The sequence below is a fragment of the Chiloscyllium plagiosum genome, chromosome 32, assembly GCF_004010195.1.
Source record: "Chiloscyllium plagiosum isolate BGI_BamShark_2017 chromosome 32, ASM401019v2, whole genome shotgun sequence".
In the NCBI taxonomy this organism is placed as follows: domain Eukaryota; kingdom Metazoa; phylum Chordata; class Chondrichthyes; order Orectolobiformes; family Hemiscylliidae; genus Chiloscyllium; species Chiloscyllium plagiosum.
In genome coordinates, this window is record NC_057741.1 from 18,355,590 (window position 1) to 18,374,852 (window position 19,263).

General features: G+C 40.8%; 1 protein-coding gene across 2 annotated transcripts in view; it reads right to left on the minus strand.

Annotated features, from left to right (window-relative positions):
• rnf150a (ring finger protein 150a) overlaps nucleotides 1-19,263 on the minus strand; it is a 128,897-nt gene that overhangs the window by 75,500 nt on the left and 34,134 nt on the right. The gene's annotated exons all lie outside the window — the stretch shown is intronic.

Here is a 19,263-nt window from a genome sequence, read left to right on the forward strand (position 1 = left end):
TCTATCCGCCATTTTAATTAGGGTTTTGTCTAGCCATAGTGGTTTGGTTTAATAAGCCTAAATGTCCTAAGAATAAAAATTGAGCAAATGTGAGTTTAATAATTGATGGTCTCAAAGGTTGAGTGCTGAGGTCTTGTTATGCCGAGTGGTGTTATTTATTTACTTATTTATTTATTTATTGGTGTAATAAGTGTAGTTCTGAGTTTTTTGTAGAATAGTATAGTAGTTGGTTTATTATTTATTATTGTTCTTGTTTTTGTTGTATGTTATATTTTCATATTTTTGTAATTTTATAATATTGTAAAGAAAAATTTTTTCAATAAAAGTATTTTTTAAAAATTGGTCAGTATCCTCATGTGTTGAAGAAGGCTCAATTGTGGTTCTAAAAGTGATAATCATGGTCATAAAGTTATCAATAAGGTATCCTCAATTTCCAGTTTTAAAGTGAAGTTTTTAAAAGAGGTTTTTAAATCAGCTGAGGATCTGGTATGCTTGGAAACATGCTAAATAATCACAAAAGCAAATTGCTGAGAAGTCACATTGTGTATGCCAGAGTTAGAATGAATACCCTTTCTGCAATGTCATGTACTATTTACCTTTCAGGCTTTCTATCCAGTCATGGATAGGGGCATTGGTGAAGCTTGTACAATTGGTGAAAATTGTACAATCAACATATGGCATGGCAAACTACATGATTTTGTTTTTCCTGTTTCTTCTCCCATACTGATATCTCTGGGATCACAAAGATTATAACTTAATCCCTTGCCCTTTCAATTCTGTATCTAGCCCTTTAGCAACATCATCCATATACATGGAGCCAGGTGCAACTTGTAGCTACAACTTGTCGCTCAACCCTAATACAGGTAGCTCTCCTCCAATGCTATTGCTGCATTCCAGCAAAACCTCCTTTAATAGAAAAATGCTTAATAGAAATAATGGGGAAAAATAAAGTTAGGAGGCAGACCAGCAAAAGATATAATTCATTATCACTCAAAACTCTAAAGCAAAGTATAGCACAGCCTGATTGAAATAATATTTATTAATGAAACAAAAGTAAATTTAACACAGTACATTTAAAAAAAACAAAGCCACTCTCTATACAGTACAGTACCTTTCACAGAAAGCTGCTCTGTTGGCAGCTGACATTGTACATGTGCAGAACGGCATGGACACCGGCGCGCACACAGAGCATCACACCAACTGATCCCCACTGGAATTACATTATTGTCAACAGAGGTAAGCATTCTTGAAAATACTATTTCTTAAGTCTTCAGTGGCATTATAGCCAAATTGCACCACCAAAACTCGCATTATCCCAGAACTACCTCTGTCATATTTTTTAAAAAAGCATTTCATACAAATGAGTCTTTATTTAAGATTTTAAGATTGTTGACAATCTTTGCAGATTCAAACTGCAGTCACCCCAACAGACTACAGTACTTAGATCAGAGAGAATTTAATCAGAGATCCTAGTAACAGGACTGCACCTCCAGATCTCAACAATCTGCCAAAAATGTTCTCCAGAACTGAAGATCTCAGATGTAGACACCGAATACTGAGTATATCAGGGACGTCTGATGTTTTGATCAAGTGTCTCATGCATGTTAACTTGGAGCCAGATCAGTTTCATTCACCTCACTTCCAAGGAAGTTTTTATGTGGCCATTAGTCAGAATACTCAAATAAGCATGGCTCAATGGAAGATAGATGGCCAAAGAGCCTGAGGATAAACATTGTCCAAATCATTAGAATTCCCTTCTGCTCTTCGATTAGCTCCAGTGGATTCAAGAGGGGAGAAGTGATCTCACCCCAAAATCAGGACTGCAGACAATGCTGTGCTCGCTGTCAGTACAATAATGAAATTTGAGCCTAGATTATATACGCTGAAAATGTGTTGCTGGAAAACGCAGCAGGTCCCGAATGTCGATTCTCCTGTTCCTTGGATGCTGCCTGACCTGCTGCGCTTTTCCAGCAACACATTTTCAGCTCTGATCTCCAGCATCTGCAGTCCTCACTTTCTCCTCCTAGATTATATATACAAGGCGTGGATGCTGGCCATGACCTAAAACCACTGACTGGTTGTTAACATCCTTTGAGTCAAAGACGGTACTAAGAAAGAACGTATTCCCAAACGTTACCCAAGACTTGTCTGACATCCAAGCTCCTTTAAGGGTATTCTCTAAACTCTACACTTCTTTATGGATTCAATCTAAGCATTCAGCTGTTATACGAACTCTTTTGTCAAAGATGAGGCTGACCAAAGTCACTATCTTCAGCCCACATAATCAACTTTATTACCAAGCAACCTACTCAAAATGTATGCAGTGAACCAAACTGTTGCCAACCTTAGCATCTTCAACAGTAAGTTGTATCCTAAATGGCTTCTACCTCCATAAACATTTCTCTCCTCTCTTGTCTCAGCTCTAACTATTAAAACCCTTATACATACATGTGTAACCTCTAGACAATTCAATTTCTCTCCAGGCCTATCTACCACTATCTGAGCTCATTCAAAAAACCTTCACTGCTAGTATCCTAATACCGACCGAGTTCCAAAAGCCATTACACATGGTCACTGATCTAGAGTGATTGATAACCTATTTTAAAATTCTTATCCAGCTTTTCAAATCCTTTCATGGCTTCATTTCTCCTTTTCTGCATGACAGCTTTGAGAAGCCTGTGTGCTCCTCCAATTCTGTCTTCTTAAAATGTTTTCAATTTTCCTTGCTCTATTAGAGGCAGCCATTTCTTTAACGGCACAGGGCACAATTCTCTTCTTCTCTACAACTTTATGATACTTGTTAAAGTCTCTCTCCTTTAGCAAGATTTGAGACAACTGTGTGGCTCAGGGTCAAATTTTTGTTCAATAACAACTTCAAACTGCCTTAATAAAACATCCAATGTGAAGTAACTATATGAATGCAAGTTAGTGCTAATGTTTCTAAATTGATTTTGAACAAGCTATTGTGCTAACGATGTCAGTAGCCATTTTTTATTCTGTGCCATTAAAAGCTCAGATATGCCTCATTTAAACTGACTAAAGCGCAGTTCCACAGTTACACTTGGAAAACATATAGTGAGCACAAGTTAGCTGAGGCAGTGCTCTGCATCACACGGATCATCCAAAGTACAACTTCCAAAGTTGAAAACATGTTTTCGACAATGACTGCATATGAAAACATTATAACAAAAGCTGTACTTGCCTAAACTTAAATAGTTCAGTGTCAAAATTCCAAAACAATTTTGAACTTAAATTCCAACACAAAAGCAAATGACATAATATTTTGTCTAATATTGAAATACTATCAATATTGCATAAACTATGCAATCCAATATATTTATTTTGTATTTATGATGCAAGGGGTGATATTTACATACATTTGATTTGAATTCTTGTAGCCACATAAAACTAAGTACTGTTAAAATCTTTGTTTTTGAGCAATACAAGCAGATCATAGGGTGCTTACATAAAGCAAGGCATACAAGGTCATGGCTGCACAGAAGGTGTGCAAAGCAAGATGAACATTAGCAAGATCAACATTATTTGAAGTTGGAGGAATTCATTCAGCAGTCTAATAACAGCAGGGAAGTTGTTCTTGAACCTCTGTGCACGTATCTTCTACCTCTTAGAAGACGTTGGAAGAGAACATTACACAGGTGGAGAGGGTCTTTGTTGATGTTGGCAGCCTTTCTGTGGTGACAAGAAGTGTAAACAGAGTGGATAGGAGGTTGCTTTCCACAATGGTCTGAGCTGTACACACAACTTTCTGTAGTTTCTTACAGTCTTGAGCAGAGCAGTTGCTGTACCAGATCATTTTGCACCTGGACAGAATGTTTTGTATGGTACATTTGTAAAGGTTGAGGGTCCTTCTGGACATGCTGAATTGCCTCAGCTGCCTGAGGAAGCAGCATTGTTGTTGTGCCTTCTTGACCGTTGCATCTATCCGAGAGGTCCAGGATAGATGGATTATTGTCACTTCCATTAACTTGACGCTCTTCACCTTCATCTTCGCTCTACTCATGTAGATAGGAACTTGTCCATTTCCTCTCTTCCTAAAGTCAATGATCAGTTCTTTCGTTTTTCTGACAATGAGGGAGAGATAGTTATCACTGCATCACGGCATCAAGCATTCTATCTCCTTTCCATAGTCTGGTTCATCATTGTTTGACATTCATCCTACCACGGTGGAGTCATCAGCAAACTTGTAGATGGCATTTGTACAGAATTTGGCTACACAGGGTGGGTATACAGGGTGTACAGTTGGGGGCTGTGAATACATCCTAGTGAGGCACAAGTGCTGAGGATTATTGTAGAGGTGGTGTTGTCCATCTTCACTGATTGCAGTCTGTGGGTCAGGAAGCTGAGGGTGCAGAGGGTGGAGCTGAGACCTAGGTCTCAGAATTTTGAGATTAGTCTGATGGGGATTATGGTGTTGAAGTCAATTAGTAGGAGCCTGACGTGGGTGCCCTTGTAACCCAGATGTTCCACGGATAACTGTAGGGCTAGGAAATTCAAACACCTATGTTGTTTGTAAAAAGTAACCCCAAGATTCTAGTTGCCTATCACTTCAACACATCACCATGTTCCCACACCAATAGGCGTGTTGTAGTGTTCCAGTTAACTTCATCGTAAATTAAAATATCATCTCATTTCCAGCTAGGAACCCTGCAGACTCTAGGACTCAATATACAGTTTAAGAACTTTAAAGCCTGGTTTCAGCCTTCCATGATTTTACTCACACTCACAGTCGGTCCTGTCATGACATGAGCTCATTTTAGCACAGCCAATGAATTCTCATCGACTCTCACCTCTCATTATCACTCATTAAGCCTATTCTTTCATCTCTCTAGAGTTCCATCTCTATCCATCCACATCTCCCCAAACTCATCTTCAGCATGAACACCACTTTTCTAAGCTACTCAGTTCTAATAAGGAGTTATTGGACTCAAAACGTTAACCCTGCTTTCTCTCCACAGATGGTGCCAGATCTGCTGAGTTCTACCAGCAATTCCTGATTTTGTTTCAGATCTCCAGAATATATATATATATCACATACATATACACACACACATATACACAATTTTATTGCAGAGTTAGGATTTTGAACAAGTGGCCCATGGCATTTAGTCTGCGAATGAAGGAGTTGAACTGTATTTCTCAAGGCGGCATGGTGGCTCAGTGCATAGCACTGCTATCTCACAGCATCAGGGACCCGGGTTCAATTCCACCCTCAGGCGAATGTCTGTGTGGAGTCTTAGTACTCTCCTCACATCTGCATGTATTTTTTCAGGTGCTCTGGTTTCCTCCCACCCTCCAAAGATGAGCAGGTTAGGTGGATTGGCTATGGAAAATGCACAGTACATGGATAGGGAGGGGTGCAGGGATTCTATATTTTAAGTCAGAGTTAAGTGATCAGATTTGTCCTGTACTAACATCAACAGAGATCATAAAAAAAAATTCACATATAGAAGGGAGAATAGTGTTAGGCATGTAGCCTTCCTTTAAAAATTGATAGACTGCTCACAAGACAGAGGGCACTGCTGAGAAGGATTCTGGGAGGAGTCGTCTCAGTCACTGTCCAGGAGCGAATAAAAGGAAAGATTTAGTGGAGCGGCCATTTTGAGAGCTTTGTGGTTGAAGAGCTGCTGGAGGTTTAAGTGAAGGCTTAAGAGAATACTGAGCTTCGGTGAGGATAGCCATCAGCAGTGAGGTAAGGCAGTCAGAAGAGGAGTGAACTATTGCAGCTGCTGAAGGCACAAGGGTAAAGGCAACATAGAAGAAAGCTTAACCGTGAAATTACAGGTAGTAGGTGAGAGAGTGGCTGGTGACTGGTGAGTAGATTTTCTTCTCTCTCATTTTCTCTTCACTTTGCTACTGTTGTTAAGGGTTAAGTCATGGCAGGAGATCCCAGACCTGTGTCATGCTCCTCTAGTTGAACGCGGGAATTCAGGGGCTATTCCGATGTCCCCGACTCCTTCACGTGCAGGAAGTGTGTCCAGCTGCAGCTCCTGTCTGACAGTTCTGAAGCTGCATTTGGATTCACATCAGAGCACCCTTGAGACTAAGGGAATCAAGGATTGCACATTCAGGAAGTTGGTCACACTGCAGATAAAAATTACTGAAGCTAGGGAATGGGTGACCAACAGACAGAGAAAGAATAGGAAAGTATAGCAGGGGTCCCCTGCGGTCATCTACCTCCAAAATAGGTATACTGTTTTGGATACTGTTGGGCAAAGATGGCTCACCAGGGAAAAGCAGCAGCAGCCAGGTTCATGGCACTGTGGTTGGCTCTGCTGCACAGGAGGGCAGGAAAAAGAACGGCAGGGCTATAGTAATAGGGGATTCAATGGTAAGGGGAATAGATAGCTATTTATGTGGCTGCAAATGAGTGTCCAGGATGGTATGTTATCTCCCTAGTGCAAAGGTCCAGGATGTCTCAGAGCTGCTGCAGGACATTCTGGAGGGAGACTGTGAACAGCCAGCTGTTATGGCGCACATAGACACCAACAATACAGGTTAAAAAAGCAGGTGAGTTCATACAACCTGAATTTATGGAGTTAGGAGTTATACTAAAAAGTAGGACCTCAATGGTAGTAATCCGGGATTGCTAGTAGTGCCATGTGCTGGTCAGAGTAAAAATGGCTGGATAGCTAAGATGAATGTGTGGCTTGAAGGATGGTGCCAGAGGGAGAAATTCAAATTCCTGGGACATTGGAACTGGTTCTAGGGGGACCAGTACAAACTGAATGGTCTGCACCTCCCACACTCCAAAGATATGCAGGCTACGTGGATTGGTCATGCTGAATTGCCCACAGTCTCCAGGGATGTAGGCTAGGTAAATTAGTCATGGTAAATACAGGGTTACAGGTGATGGGTTGGGTCTAAGGGGGATGGTCTTCTGGGATGAGGGCCGATGTGGACTCGATGGGCTGAATGGCCTGCTTCCACACTGGAATGACTGGAACCAATGACCTATGGTGAGTGTTTGCCTGTGTTGGGGAGGGTTTAAACTAATATAGCAGGGGATGGGAACCAATGCAGGAAATAACAGGGACATAAAGTGGGGACAGAAACAAAAGAAAATAAGGGGAAAAGTGAAAGTGGAAGGCAGAGAAACCAAAGACAAAAATCAAAAAGGGCCACATTACACCATGATTCTAAAGGAGTAATATACGTCAAAGCAAAAGTGGGCCCTGTATGATTCTATGTTCTATGAAGGCTCTGTATCTCAATGCGAAGAGCATTTATAATAAAGGTGGATGAATTAACTGCGTAGCCAGTTATTAATGGATATGATGTAACTGGAACCACAGACACATGGCTCCAGGGTGAGCAAGGGTGGGAATTTAACGTCCAGGGATCTTCAATTTTCAGGAAAGACAGACAGAAAGAAAAAGGGAGGTAGAGTAATATTTTTTGTTAAGTGAGAGATTAACACAATAGTAAGAGAGGACATTAGCCTGGATAATGTGGAATCTGGATGGGTGGAGCTGCAGAACACCAAAGGGAAAAAAGACATCAGTTGTTGTTGTGTACAGACCACTAAACAGTAGTTGTGAGGTTGGCGATTGTATCAAACAAGAAATTAGAGATGCATGCAGTCAGGGTACAGCAATTATTACGGTGACTTCAATCTACATATTGACTGGACTAACCAAACTGGTAGTAATGCATTGGAGGAGGATTTTCTTGAACATATGAGGGATCGTTTCCTTGGTCAATATGCCGAGTTACCAACTATAGAGCAAGTGATCCTAGACTGGGTACTGTGTAACATTGCGGTGAGATTCTTTGGGGAAGTGTGACCATAATATGGTAGAATTCTTCATTAAGATGGAGAGTAACACAATTAAATGTGAAACTCCAGTCCTGAACTTAAAGAAAACTAACAGTGATGGTATGACGCAAGCATTGGCTTGGATAAGCTGGGAAACAGGATAAGCTGGCCAAGGATACTTAATGGGTTGATAGCAGATAGGCAAAGGCAGATATTTAAAGAACATTCATAGATGAACTTCAATAGTTGCACACCCCTATCTGGTGCAACAGTAAAATAGGGAAGGTGGCTCAGTGTGGGTAACAAGGGAAATCAGTGGTAGCGTTAAAGCCAAAAAGGGGGATATAAATTGGCCAGGAAAAGCAGGAATCCTGAGGACTGGAAGAAATTTACAATTCAGAGGAGAACAAAGGGTTTAATTTGGAAGGAGAAAATAGAATACAGTCAGATCTACTAAAACATGGTAGTTTCATTCTTGTGCAACCCAGTGTTATAAGAAAATAGTGTAATAGCAGAAACATTTAAACTAATGGGACCAGAGTCATGTTATAACCGATACACGCTTTAAAAGTTCATGCTCTAGAAACCATTCCCCCAATTCGTCAATCGCGTTACAACAAATTTGCATTAACGAAGTACGCATCATAGCAGAAGAACCTGTATGAAAGCAAGCTTATGGAAAACGAAAACTGACTGCAAAAGCTTCTATCGATGCGTGAAGTGAAAAACACTGGTGAAGACAAGTGTAGGTCACGCAGCTGGAATCAGGTGAATTCATAACGGACAAAGACATGCAGACCAGTTGAATAAATACTTTGGATTTGTCTTCACTGATGAAGACACAACTAACCTTCAGGAAATGTTAGGAGACAGAAAGTCAAGCAAAAAAGGAGGAACTGAAGGAAATCCCAATTAGTCAGGAAATGGCACTGGGGAAATTGACGGGATCAAAACCCAATAAATCCCCAGTGCTTCCCAGAGTACTTAAGGAAGTGGCCCTGGAAATAGCGGATGCATTGGTGATAATTTTCCAGAATTCTGTAGACCCTAGAAGAGTTCCAATGGACTGGAGGGCAGCTTATGTAACCCTACACTTTAAAAAAGGAAGAGGAAAAAAAAAAGGGGAATTATAGATCAGTTAGCCTGACATCAGTGGTGGGGAAAATGGTGAAGTCAATTCCAAATTGAGCATTTGGAAAGCAGTAATCGAGTCAGTCCTACTCAGCATGGATTCACTACAATGAAAAAATGTTTGACTATCTTCTGGAGTTTTTGAGAACGTGACTGGTAGAATGGACAAGAGTGAATCAGTAGATGTTGGGCATCTGGACTTTAAAAAGACTTTTGACAAGGTTTCACACAGGAATTTAGTAAGGAAAATTAAAGCTCATGGAATTCGAGGTAATGTATTGACATGGATAGAAAACTGGCTGGCCGACAGGAAGCAGAGTGGCAGGCAGTGACAAGTGGGGTGCCGCAGGGTTCAATGTTGGCACCCCAGATGTTCACAATATACATTAACGATTTGGATGAAGGTACTGAATGCAATATCTCCAAAATTGCAGATAACACTAAGCTGGGTGGTGGTGTGTGCTGTGAGGAGGATGCTAGGCTGCTGCAGGGTGACTTGGACAGACTGACTGAGTGGGCAAATACTTGGAAATGCAAGATAATGTGGATAAATATGAGATTAACCATTTTGGTTGCAAAAACAGGAAGGAAGGTTATCTGAATGGTGGCACTTTAGGAAAAGGTGAGGGGCAACAAGATCTGGATGTCATGGTGGAACAGTCACCATGCAGGTGCAGCAGGTGATAAAAAGAGCTAATGGTATGCTGTCCTTCATAGGAAGAGGATTTCAGTATCAGAGTAAGGATGTCTTGCTGCAGTTATACAGCTAGGAGAAAGTGAGGATTGCAGATGCTGGAGATCAGAGTCAAGAGTGTGGTGCTGGAAAAGCACAGCAGGTCAGGCAGCATCCAGGGAGCAGGAGAATCGATGTTTCAGGCACAAGCCCTTCTTCATTCCTGATGAAGGGCCTATGCCTGGAACATTGAATCTTTTGCTCCTCAGATGCTGCCTGACCTTGCTTTGCTTTTCCAGCATCACACTCTCGACCGCAGTTATACAGTGCCTTGGTCAGGCTACACCTGGAGTACTACATGCAGTTTTGGTCCCCTAGACAGAAAAAAAGGTTGTTCTTGCTATTGGAAGAGCCCAGCGAAGATTCACCAAACTATACTTGAAAGAGTTCAGAAAAGATTTATAAGGATGTTGCCAGGGTTGGAGGATTTGAGCTACAGGGAGAGGCTGAACAGACTGGGGCTGTTTTTCCTAGAACGTCGGAGGCTGAGGGGTGACCTTAGAGGTTTACAAAATTATGAGGGGTATGGATAGGATAAATAGACAAAGTCTTTTCCCTGGGGTTGGGGAGTCCAGAACTAGAGAGCATAGGTTTAGGATGAGAGGGGAAAGATATAAAAGAGACCTAAGGGGCAACTTTTTCACGCAGAGGGTAGTACGTGTATGGAATGAACTGCCAGAGGATGTGGTGGAAGCTGGTACAATTGCAACACTTAAGAGGCATTTGGATGGGTATATGAATAGGAAGAGTTTGGAGGGATATGGGCTGGGTGCTGGCAGATGGGACTAGATTGGGTTTGGATATCCAGTCGACATGGACAGGCTGGAACAAAGGGTCTGTTTCCATGCTGTACATCTCTATGATTCTATAACTCTGATTCCCAGAATGGCAGGACTGACATATGAGGAAAGATGGGATGGACTGGGCTTGTACTAGCTGGAATTTAGAAGCATGGTGTGGAGGTGGGGGGGGGGGGGTAGTTGTTGCCGTCTCACAGAAATATATAAAATCCTGATTGGATTGAACAGGCTAGATGCAGAAAGAATATTCCCAATGTTGGGCAAGTCCAGAACTAGGGGTCACAGTCTCAGAATAAGGAGTGAGCTATTCAGGACTGAGATGAGGAAGAATATCTTCAGAGTTGTGGACCTGTGGAATTCTCTCCCACGGGAAGCTGTTGGGGGCCAGTTCATTAGATATATTCAAGAGGAAACTAACATGGACCTTGGAGCTAAAGGGATCAAGGCACATGGAGAGAAAGTGGGAATGGGTTACCCAGATTGCACAGTCAGCCATGATATTGAATAGTGGTGCAGGCTGGCAGGGCCAAATGGCCTACTCCTTCACCTACTTTTTGTTTGTGACAAGAAAATAAACTTCCAGAGTTGTTACACTTTCAAATCAGAAAGTCAACTCATAGAAAATTGTAATGCCCAACATACCCAATTATACTTGAGAGATCCAATTCATGAAACAAAGAAATCCTTGCAGTGTATGAATGAAATAGGATGATGTTCATACATTTAATTCCTGCTTATGCAGTTTCCACAGTAACACCTCTTTCACTGCTGTTGACATCATAGCATTCAAAATGGGATATTTCTGTTGGAATGCTGAATATTAACTTGGCCAATCTAACGAAAGCATGTCATATGAAAATGCACCAAATTCAGGCAATTATTTAATATTTTTTCAAATGTAAAGTAATTCACCCCAAAATCCACAAAATTTAAATTCACCACAGAAAACATATTTAGGATTCCCATTTCAAATGTACTTGAAAAAAAATGACTTGCTTTTCCTACCACTGGATGTCTTAATGCATTGTACGGTTTATTGGAAGTCTACTCACTACTTCAACATATAGCAGTAAAATATGTACAGCAACTTCCACAAAGAGCAAGACGATGACAATTTGATAATCTTGTTTCAGGACTCCAGGGCAAAACTCCATGCTCTGCTTAAAAAATATCAGGCAATCTTTCACATCCATGCAGGTTGACAAAACAAGGCTTTTCCAAACACCTCCCTCAGTACTGCACTGGCAGGCCAACCTAGATTTCATACAAACACCTCCTGGAGTCATGATTTGGAAACACCAGTGTTGGACTGGGGTGTACAAAGTTAAAAATCACACAACACCAGGATATAGCCCTACAGATTTATTTGGAGCACTGCTCCTTCACCAACCAAACCACCTGATGAAGGAGCAGCACTCCAAAAGCTAGTGCTTCCAAATAAACCTGCTGGACTATAACCTGTGTGATTTTTAACTTTGTACCTCCTGGAGTGAGGACTTGATGCCAGAACTTTGGGAGGGGAGAAAGTTAACAACTAAGCCATAGTTGGTCCTCATTCATAAACAGAACCTAGCAACATCATCGAAAACACAATCAGATTCTACATTTCACCAGCCTAGAGATGATACTATGCTGGTTCTGAAATGCTGCAGGAGAAATAAAATCAGGTTCATATACAATGGCCTAAAACTTGCTGGAAGGGGGCACAGTAGGTGAGCATCACAGCTTCACTTTTTTTCCACCCTTCAGCTGCAGTTAATTTTGAGATGCAAACTGCTGGAAATACAATTTGAAAACCGTCAACAAGGAATCTACAAACCTTAGTGAGTGATAGATCCAATTGTTCCTCTCTTAGCCAATAAAATTTAAGGACGTGAATGACTAGCCAAGCTCTAAATTGCTAGCTTGGACATTTGATTATATAAACTTTAAGTGATGAAATCTCAAAATTTCATCACTGCTAGTCAGTGACATTTCTGGTTTCACCAGCTACCTCCTAACCCACATATTCTCAATTAGCAGCATTTGCTTCCATAAATACTTTTCATTCTGTAGTCTAGTTGTTTGCTTTCAGTTCTATCATTCAGTCTTGAGGATGGCTTTATCTCCTTTCATAATTTTCAAATACAGCAATGTCTTGCTGAGAATTGGTACCAATTTTTGAGGTTAACAAGAGACTGGTACAAATCATCCAATTCGTACAGAATCATAGCTCATAACCTATCATTTATTCAACAAAAATGCACATAAAAAACACCATTCACTGTGAACAAACTTATTTTTGAAGACAATTCTGGGCCAGTATTAGCAATTCATCCAAGTCCCATTGGCAATAACATTATAATATTGATTGTTTAGTCAATATGCAACTTAAACACCTTATTGACATTAATTCTTTTAGTCTGACAGTTTATAGGTAATGCAGCTGAGAAAATAGTTCAATCATTGAAATATTTCCTGCTGGACAATTAAATACATTCATTACTGTTTCATCTGAGTTGGGGCTCTTCCAGATCACATACCTCTTAGTCTCTTTTTGATCCAGGAGATCAACGTGGTCTGCTCCATTGATCGACAGGGCCTTAGTAATGATATTCAGGCTTTTAACTGAAATTCATGTTCCTGCTTATTGTGAACTCCTTGTGTCACATACATTTATTAATGTAGGAATGTCAATATCATATTTATATATTCACTAAGGTTGTTTATTTAGTTTTGAATATAATTAACTGATTGAAAGACAGCACATGCTTTAGTTCTAAAGCTATTTCTAATTCTTCTGCTAAAAACAGAATTGATCTTACTCTGCTTGAGCCACTGAATTAAAATATATTCCTAAAATATACAATCAAACGCACATTTGAATCCCATTGAATTTGTCTTCATTAGGATCAAGACACTGTGCAGTTTATTACATTTCTTAAAAAAAACACTTGAATGATGATATATTACTGTCACATGTACCAAGATACAGCAAAAAGAATTGTTTTACACACTAACCAGACAAAACATACCTTACAGAAGCACATTAGATTAATAGAACAGAATGCAGATAGTGTTCCAGCTACAAATAAGGTGCAGAGGCAGATCAACTCTATGAGAGGTCCGTTCATAAGTCTGATAGCAGCAGGGAAGAAGGTGTTCTTAAATCTATTGGTACAAGCTTTCAATCTTTTATATCTGCTGCAAGAGGAAGGAGAGTATATCTGGGAAGGAAGAGAGTCTTGATTATCAGGTTGTCTGTTTGCTCGCTGAGCTGGTGGGTTTGTTTTCAGACGTTTTGTCACCATGCCAGATAACATTATCAGTGCGCCTCTGGTGAAATGCTGGAGTTCTATCTTGCTTGCTATGTGTGTGTCTTGGTCTGATGTGGCAGGTGGCATCATTTTTGGTTGTTTCTGAGATGTTGGTAAATGGGGTCCAAATCTGTGTGTTTGTTAATGGAGTTCTTGTTTGAATGTCAGGCCTCTGGGGGTTCTCACGAGTGTCTTTGTTTGGTCTATCCCATAATAGATACATTGTCCTGGTCAAGCTGGTGTCCTTCTTTGTCTGTGTGCATGGATACTAGTGATAGTTGGTGCTCATGTATACTAGTGTCTAGTTTTCTGTTGGTTTGTCCAATGTAATGTTTGTTGCAGTCCTTGTAGGGTGTTTTGTATATTACATTCATTCTGTTGGCTGTGGGTATGGGGTTCTTAAAATTCATCAGTAGTTGTTTTAGTGGAGTAGGTTTGTGGGCTACCATAATGTCTAGGGGCAAGAGTAATCTGGTGGTCATCTCTGAAATGTCTTTGATGTATGGCAAGGTGACTAGAGTCTCTGACATGCCCAGAGGCTGAGCATTCAAACCAGAATTCCATTAAACACAGATTTGGACCCCACATAACAACCTCTCAGAAACAGAACCAGAAGTGATACAACGCACCACAACAGACCAAATTACACAAATAAAAATTTGGACAGGACACCAACACTTCACTGGAGGCTCACTAATGATGTTACCTAGCATAGTTATGAAACATCTGAAAACAAACCCAACAGTTCAACGAATAAACAGACAACCTGATCCACATGTTTCCAAAATCTCAAGGGTCTTGATTACCTTGGCTGCTTTCCCAAGGCAATATGAACTGTGGATACAGGGTTTAGATCAGAGTGGTGCTGGAAAAGCACAGCAGGTCAGGCAGCACCCGAAGAGCAGGGAAATCGACGTTCTGGGCAAAAGCCCTTCATACAGTTCAGGCAAAAGAGAGGACTGCAGATGCTGGAAACCAGAGTTTAGATCAGAGTGGTGCTGGAAAAGCACAGAAGGTCAGGCAGCCTCCTGCCTCTATTCCTGATGAAGGGCTTTTGCCCGAAACATTGATTTTCCTGCTCCTCGGATGCTGCCTGAACTGCTGTGCTTTTCCAGCACCACTCTAATCTAGAATCTGGTTTCCAGCATCTGCAGCCCTTGTTTTTACCTGTAGATACAGACAATAGAAGGAAGGCTGGTTATTGTGATGGACTGGGCTGCGATCACAACTCTCTAACTTCTTGTGCTCTGAATAACCAAACTTGTCACTGCAAGTAAATTTGAACTTTTATTGCTGTTGCTCTTTGGTGTCCCTTTTTTGTTGAGTTCTAAACGTTTTAAAATTTCTGGTGTGTATTTAATATTCACAAATTCAATAGTTTAGCACAAAACAATGATTAATCTTTTAAACAGATTACAATAAGCAAGGTCAGTGTTCATTTTTGCATAAATTTGTGCAGAGTTATTAGGAATTCAACTAAGTTTTGGACGCAAGAAAGCTGAAGCCCATTCAACTCCCTACAAATATGAAGGACGATAAAACTTTTTTAAAAAAATAAGTAAGCAGACAACCAATTCAATGACATGTTAACTTGCATCAAATATATATACATATTAAGCATGCAGTCAAACTGTAACGCCAATTTCTTTTTGGGACAAGTTGGGAAGGAAAAGGAAAACACCAAAATGTTGATAACATTTAATTCTGAATTCAACTAAAACTCTTGCAAATAAGAGAGTCAAAGAAAAGTTTCTGGAAACAATGAAACAAGTCCACAAGGTTTGTGGGGGTGGGGTTATTTCATAAAAATGTCTAAGATGAATGGTACAAAGAAGGTAGGCTAAAATAGTGAGAAGATCAATCATCTCAAATGACAAAGATTACATAGGTTAAGTCCAAAAATACAAATATATTGATATTTAGTATTGTTAAACTACTAGCCAGATGTGGATTCAATACAGATTATTAGCTAGTCAAACATGCACATAAAACCTTGTGCACAAAACATTTCAATATCAAGGATAAAACGAGCATAAGTAGATAAACTTACATTAAAGATTCTTAACCGCAAGCATGAAATATAACATCTATAATGATTAGTAGCTTTTAATGTGAATATATTATTTTCTAATGATTAATTTTATATTTGCTTAGATAGTCCACGTCACTATTGTGATGAAATCCTCTAGACATATCCATTTTGTACTGAGTACACCAGCTTTATGAAAAACATTCAAGCCATATAACATCTCGAGTCTGCCAACTTTCAATTCTGCCTATGACAGCAATGCAGCTTACTGCCAAGATTTTTTAAACAGGCTACTCAGAACAATTCAGGGTCACAGAAGGTCAGTTCAAGAAGCCATGTTGAACAGTCAGCTCAGGGAAGAGCAAGAATCAGCTCAGTTGTTCTTTGGAGAAAGGAACAGAAGCACTTCCATATTAGGCAGTTAGCTTGCTGCTAAAGGCAACTCTACACAAGCTCAGTATAGTTGGGAGTGTTCGGTGAAATCCTACAGCTGTTGAACTACTGGGTAGCCTGGCCCCGGGGAAGTTTAAGAAGCTATGCAGACTCAGAAGAACCTATGTTCCAATAACAGGTCAGTAAAGCTTAAGAGTAAGGAGCTGAAAAGCCAGAAGCAGTATTCACCATGTAACTCAGCAAGGTTGGAGCTTGGGGAAAACCCAGAGGCAGCTTTTGGCTTCATGAAGTTAGTTGTGGAGGAAAAGCTAAAGCTACACCTGTAACAAAGCATGGAATAGATGCAAGTGCAAGAGGAGTGTGAACATAGAACAAGAGGATAATAAAATATCACAGGAGCAGTCATTGAAACAATTCATGACAGAACAGCTTGAGGAATTTTCAAGGCCGAATTGGTAAATGTGAAGAACTGTAATCCCTGACAACAGAATCATACAATCTCTACAGAATAGAGAGAGGGTACTTAGCCTATCAAGTCTGAACCGACTGTCTGTAAAGCATTCCTCCCAGACTCCGACTCCCACCCCCACCCTATTCCCATAAGCCTGCATTTACCAACCTGCACAACTTTGGACAGTAGGAGGAAACCAGAGCACCTGATAGAAACCCACAGAGACACTAAGAGAATGTATAAGCTCCACAGTCACCCAAGGCTGGAATCAAACTGTGGCATTGTGAGGCGGTACTAACTACTGTGCCACTGTGCTGTCAATAAAAGGTAAAGTCAGCATAGTCCTAATGGAGCACAGAGCTGCTGTCTCATTAGACAGCTGATGATTTGACTCTCTGGAAAGTCTTTTGCGGCAACCTTAACTAGGACAGGAATTGAAGCCACACTGTTGGCATTACTCAGCATAGCAAACTACCAGCCAACTGAGCCAGCTGTCCAATAAACTTTACTAATTTCATCACATTAATTCTGGTTGTTAAAAATAAGTTATACATACCTCAGATTATACACATTAGAGAAATACAAAGTACTGCCATCTGTTCAAAACCATAGAATCATGCAAGCCCCCTGAATCGTACATCTTGTCCCTAACTAAATCATAATGCTGTGAAGTCATCCAAGCAAAACATCATTTCAGATTCCCAGTATCTGAAAAATGTGAAATATCACTTTAGATCAGACTAAGTAGTTTAAATCAGGAAATATTATTATTGCTGAACAGTGCAGTGAGAAAATTCACGAAAATATTTAACATCACTCCAATATTTAGCATTCACTAAAATATTTAATAAGTTAAAGATGGCTAGTCAGGCAATGTGCTACAGCTTTAGTACATGGGAGCTGGTTGATGCCAGTTGAATCCACTGGAACCACATCTGCAGCTACTGTTGGCTGCTCAAGAAATTTTGGCTCAAAATGATGAGCTGGATTCCAAGCTGCAGGTTCTACAACACATCAGGGAGATTGGGGGAGGTTATTGGGGCATTGTTTCCTAAAACAATCATGCTCCTTAGATAAGTTACAGATATTTGGTTCATGGCCTGAGACAGAAGGGTATGAAAGAATGAGGCAGATATTGGAATCTAGAATGTAGCTTCCAAAGAGCCAAGTGCCCTTGTCCAATAGGTGTCAAGTCAGGCAGGAAAGTGATGGTCGTGTGAGGGAACCTTGGTTGACGAGGGAGGTTGAATGTCTTGTAAGGAGGAAGGAGGCGACTTACATAAGGTTGAGGAAACAAGGTTCAGACAAGGAGGGATACAGGATAGTCAGGAGGGAGCTGAAGAAAGGGATTAGGAGAGCTAAGAGAGGGCATGAAAAATCTTTGGCGGGTAGGATCAAGGATAACCTCAAGGCCTTTTATGCGTATGTGAGAAACATGAGAATGACGAGAATGAGGATAGGTCCGATCAAGGACAGTAGTGGGAGACTGTGTATTGAATCGGAAGAGATAGGAGAGGTCTTGAATGAGTACTTTTCTTCAGTATTTACAAATGAGAGGGACCGTATTGTTGAAGAGGAGAGTATGAAACAGACTGGTAAACTAGGGGAGATACTTGTTAGGAAGGAAGACGTGGTGGGCATTTTGAAAAACTTGAGGATAGACAAGGCCCCCGGGCCTGATGGGATATATCCTAGGATTATGTGGGAAGCAAGAGAGGAAATTGCAGAACCGTTGGCAATATTCTTTTCGTCTTCACTGTCAATGGGGGTGGTGCCAGGGGACTGGAGAGTGGCGAATGTTGTGCCCTTGTTCAAAAAAGGGAATAGGGATAACCCCGGGAACTACAGGCCAGTTAGTCTTACTTCGGTGGTAGGCAAAGTAATGGAAAGGGTACTGAGAGATGGAATGATGAGTATCTGGAAAGACACTGCTTGATTAGGGACAGCCAGCACGGATTTGTGAGGAGTAGGTCTTGCCTTACAATTCTTACTGAATTCTTTGAGGAGGTGACCAAGTATTGGATGAGGGTAGAGCAGTGGATGTAGTGTACATGGATTTTAGTAAGGCATTTGATAAGGTTCCCTATGGTAGGCTTATGCGGAAAGTCAGAGGCATAGAATAGTGGGAAGTTTGGCCAGTTGGATAGAGAACTGGCTAACCGGTCGAAGTCAGAGAGTGGTGGTAGATGGTAAATATTCAGCCTGGAGCACAGTTACAAGTGGAGTTCCGCAGGGATCAGTTCTGAGTCCTCTGCTGTGTGTAATTATTATTATTGACTTGGAAGAGGGAGTCAAAGAGTGGGTCAGTAAATTTGCAGACGATACGAAGATTGGTGGAGTTGTGGATAGTGAGGAGGGCTGTTGTCAGCTGCAAAGGGACTTAGTTATGATGCAGAGCTGGGCTGAGGAGTGACAGATGGAGTTCAACCCTGTCAAGTGTGAGGTTGTCCATTTTCGAAGGACAAATAAGAATGCAAAATACAGGGTTAACGTTAGGGTTCTTAGTAAGGTGGAGGAGCAGAGGGATCTTGGGGTCTATGTTCATAGATCTTTGAAAGTTGCCACTCAGGTGGATAGAGCTTGTAAGAAGGCCTATGGTGCATTAGTGGAGGGACTGAATTCAAGAGTCATGAGGTGATGTTGCAGCTGTACA